Source organism: Coptis chinensis, chromosome 9, assembly GCF_015680905.1.
Source record: "Coptis chinensis isolate HL-2020 chromosome 9, ASM1568090v1, whole genome shotgun sequence".
NCBI classification, from domain to species: Eukaryota; Viridiplantae; Streptophyta; class Magnoliopsida; order Ranunculales; family Ranunculaceae; genus Coptis; species Coptis chinensis.
This window is the reverse complement of record NC_141464.1, coordinates 55,435,283-55,439,970: the sequence shown is the minus strand read 5'-3', so window position 1 is coordinate 55,439,970 and position 4,688 is coordinate 55,435,283. Positions and strand designations below refer to the sequence as shown.

Sequence of the window (4,688 nt, the reverse complement as noted above, 5' to 3'; positions counted from 1 at the left end):
AACTCGCTAACAACTATTAACAACAGATAATAATGTAAATCAGTAAAAGCTAACCACAACACAAAGATATATCGTGGTTTGGCCAATGGTGCCTACTTTCACAAGTGCTAGTCCTTTTATAAAGTGGGAAGGAATATTACAATCACTCCTTGGAGTCTCTCACCTTACTAGATCACTCTTATCTCTTTACAGGCTTGTCTCTCTATAAAGGTTATCTCTCAATCTTGATTGCTTTCAAGATTGTGTTTCTCTCTTTTTCTTGTGTATTTTCGTGTCTCTTCTGAGTGTTAGGTTTTGCCAAAAACTCCAACCTTTATTGCAAACTCGCGGTCCACAAAAAATAGAATTCTGCGAAAATAGGCATGGGCGCGACCTGCCTAAAGTGCCTGGAGGTCGACCAAGGCATGAGCCCAAGTCGAGCGCAGGTCGCGCTAAAGTGCCTGGAGGTCGACCAAGGCATGAGCACGGGTCGTGCCTTGAGCAAGCCTATTCTGAGCGTGGGTCGCGCTCAGGCTTCTGCACACAAGCAGAACTCCTTTTCTCCTCCTCATGTGAAGGATAACTCCAACACTTACGGCAACGACTTGTTTAATAGAAAATCTACATGAAGGTTTTCTAATGGAAGACTTTCATCAGATATGACTGGTATACCGTATATATCATTCATGCCCTTACCCTAAAGTTCACTCGGCCATATATACACCATTTCAGCATTCTCAAATCACATTATTGAGAAACCTGATGTTTGATTGTGGTGTTTTTTTTCTGTAACAGCGGAAGCATTGGGCATCAAGTCATCATTGATCCCAGCTTTTCTTGACCCTAATTTGAAGAAGGAAGATCTATTAACAGGTGTTAGTTTTGCATCCTCTGCTTCAGGCTACGATAATCTCACTGCTGGACCTCACGGTATGTGATCTTCAGCCTCTGGTATTCTATTGTATAATAATAATCAAGGACATCAACGTACAGGCTACGATAATCTCACTGCTGGACCTCACGGTATGTGATCTTCAGCCTCTGGTATTCTATTGTATAATAATAATCAAGGACATCAACGTACAGGCCTTCAGTGTCATGTTTGTCGTAAAATTAAGCAAATACATGGCATTTTCAACATATATTCTTTTTCAAAGCACGTACATATGTTTTTTATCCTATAAGTTGAATATTGAAATGTCAAAATCGAATAAAATTTCTAGTTAATTACTATAACAAATTAGTATGTTGCCATGCTGGTGATATAGTTTTCTTTTTAATAAGTTTTGGGTTAACAAGTATTTCCCTAGATGAGCCAATTAGGATTTTGTTTCCTCCCCCATCACTAGATGGCGGGAAATTATAGTCTCCCCCCAAATACACACAAAAAAAAAATCAAACTAGGATGACTGTTTTTTTTTTTTTTGTATTTTGGGAGGGGGGAATCCTAATTGGCTCATCATCTAGGGGGTGGGGTTAGGCATACCCTACTTGTATTAAGCTCTTATATAAAATTAGCCTCTTTTATCCTCCTCCACAATACATGTCAGTCTATTGTCTAGAGGAGGAACAAAATAAAGGACATCATTTACATTTGATAGTACTGTTAGAAAGTCTGATGTCCTATTACATTCTCTATAATAATGTATGAACCTAATGAAAGAAAAATTAGTAGAAACTGCCTTAATCTCTTCGACTAGATTGACACAATACCATGTTATTTTCTCCTTATCCAAGAGAATCTTGATAGACCTAAGAGAGTCTAATGCTACCTCCACCTTCAAAATGTTTATACTCTGACAACCATACAAACCTTGCAATATTGCCTTTGTTCCTGAAATAAGACAGACTTCATTCCTCCTGAGCCCGAGAAGTACATTGTAACATTTCCGCCACAATCTCTTATTATATTGTTCCTCCTGTTCCACACTGATCATCAGACTCTGCTCTATCAGTATTCAATTTGAACATATATATCTTGTTATGGCTTTAACCATTTGCAGAACTTCTGAACATAGTTTCGGTATCGATCTCACCATTATACCAAGTCTTTCCAAAAACATTCTATCACTATAGATATTCTTGACTTCATCCAATTGACTTTGTACATACACTTTCATATCTTGAAGGAGCCTCTGTTTTACCACCTGAGCTGGTTGCCTTTTGTTTTGAAATCTTCCCTGGTTTCTCTCAATCCACACATAATAGATCGTAGCACAGATGTAGATTTTGGTGATCTCTGCTTGTAAAGAATTCGTGCTACAATTACCTATAAGGTACGACCATTCTTCATTTGAGCTCAAAGCAGCAGTTTGACCTTCTAGTAGCAGTTTTACTTCCTCCCAAATGGTTTAACTAAACTGTATTCACATTCAAAAAACAGATGCTTTGAATTCTCCCTAGAGTGTTGCACAAACATGAAGAGTTATTCAACACTTTTTTCTTGACAAGTCTGTTTTGAGTCGCAATCAGTAAATTGCCATGCAGTAAATGAGTGCTTAGGCATAACCATTTTCCCCCAAACCAGATTATACCATCTTACCCTCTCCCTAGGGATTCTCAAAGAATTGTAGGCAGATATAGAACTGTAAATTAACTGGTGATATAGTTAATTAGGAGTATATCCACTAACTACAGATGTTTATTTTCCTGCTTGGGAGGATACCTCCTAGCTAAGCATTGCCAGGTTCCATACATAGAAGTTAGTGATTCTTGATGATCGATCTTTTACATAGACTAGTAAATTGCCAAGCATGCACATGTAGAGTAATATAACCCCTTGTATCAATTAATGGAGTTCTACAAGGCTGTTTACCTAGGGCATGCATATGCGATCATATATGTAGTATGTCACTGCTATGCACTGAAATTGAAACTACTTAAAACCTACTCACTCCAAGCAATTCACGGTTGAACAGTACACAGATTACTTGACAACTTGCATGGCTGAAGACATCAAGGTAATTCTCTTATCTTTTTTGGCTTTTCCCTATTTGTGACATTTTTGTTTAATTGTTTGTACTTTGTACGTACCATGCCAGGAAATGCATAGGCTGGGAACAAGAAAATTGGTGGTTGTTGGACTCCCACCAGTAGGTTGCATGCCTGTGGTCAAGACACTACCAGGCACTATGAAATGTGTTGATAGCTATAACAAAGCAGCACTCCAAATGAATCTAAAGATTACAAAGAAGCTGGCAATACTAAGAAGGTTATTACCGAAGAAAATTGGCTACGAAGACATATATATACTATTCGAAAGAGCAATGAATTCCCTTTGGAATATGGTAAGTAAGAATCGTTTATATCTTCAATGTAAACAATCTAGTCGGACTCTTTTTACTAGTCAAGGAGGTTAATTCAACTTTACAAAATACTTTTTCCATGATTTACAGTGACGTCCAAGGGATGCTGCGGATCAGGAACGATTGAATTTGGTGCCACATGCACGGGACAAATCCCCTGTAAGCATCCATCAAAGTATTTTGTTCTGGGATGCTGTTCATCTAACGGAGTCAATGTACAAGATTGTGTCTGATGATGTTAGTAGGATGATCAGGAGAAAAAATTCGCTCCTAGGCGTTAGGAGGAAAAAGTCTCCTAAGAACATCTTTAATGGTGAGACCTGAAAAACACCAAATATGTTTGACCAAACCAACACCAAATAATTTTAGTGGAAACATGAAAGAGTGAGCACCAAATGTATGTCACGGTGTTTCCAAAACCGCGCCAAATAAAGCTCAGCACAGCTGCTACTTTCGAACACTACAACAGAAAAGCCCACAATAGAGGCTTGTTTTTTGTCCAGAAATGAAAAAGTGTTTTTGCCCACGCGGTGTTTGAAACACTACGACGTACATTTGATATAGCACCAAAGCAAACACCAAATTGGAACCGGTTTGGTGTTTGGTTTGGTGCTTTTTTGGTTTGGTGTATTCAAGAGGTCTCACCATCTCACCATTAAAGATGGTTTTTACCAAATTTTCAAGAATTTGGTGTTTAGTATTCAAGAGATCTCACCATTAAAGATGCTCTAAACATCCATTCGCCATACATATCCACCATCTCTTTTGACTAGTGATTAACTCTAGTTAATTAAAATCTAAATAATTATTTATTTGATTCTCTCTCCAAATCATTCTATATTTTTTTTTCCACAAATCTTTCATTTTTTTTGTGTTTCCATAAAATAAAAAGAAAATAAATTATTAGCTAAAATTTAAATTTAAAAGTTTGCAAATAAATTTTTTATTTTGTGTTGTAGATTTTTTAAGGTGTTCTCTTTCATTCAATTACATTGTTTCTCAATTTTATTTTGTATTTGCTATTATTGTCAATATTTTGAGTTGTAATAAAGTAACAATATGTAATTGCATTTACATTTCTTTAAAAATTATGATAAATTTTTTTTAAAGTTTTTTTCATAAATGTTAGTGTAACTTTTAATTTATTATTTAAGGTTTATTATTATTATTATTCATTTTTATATAAAAAAATATAATAATTTGGAGAGAGAATAAAATAAATATTTAATTAGATTTTAATTTACAATCGATACTATCTGTTAATTCTAAATGGACGGTATGTGATTTAGCCGTTAAAACACTCACGTGAGTTGCACCCACACCTTATTTTCAATTTTGATATTTTGGAAATTTTATAAAATGCATGCTTAGGTGGAGTGGTGGACTAGTAAGTAGTAACTGGTA

The 4,688-nt window shown here is 35.9% G+C and overlaps 1 pseudogene across 1 annotated transcript; it reads left to right on the top strand.

The window, feature by feature from the left end:
- Positions 1 to 513: 513 nt before the first annotated feature.
- Positions 514 to 4,178, top strand: LOC147476788 (GDSL esterase/lipase At5g45950-like; annotated as a pseudogene). The gene is made up of 5 exons (XR_015209779.1): positions 514 to 645; positions 775 to 1,002; positions 2,898 to 2,939; positions 3,021 to 3,333; positions 3,375 to 4,178. The product of XR_015209779.1 is annotated as a GDSL esterase/lipase At5g45950-like (transcript).
- The last annotated feature ends 510 nt before the right edge of the window (positions 4,179 to 4,688 follow it).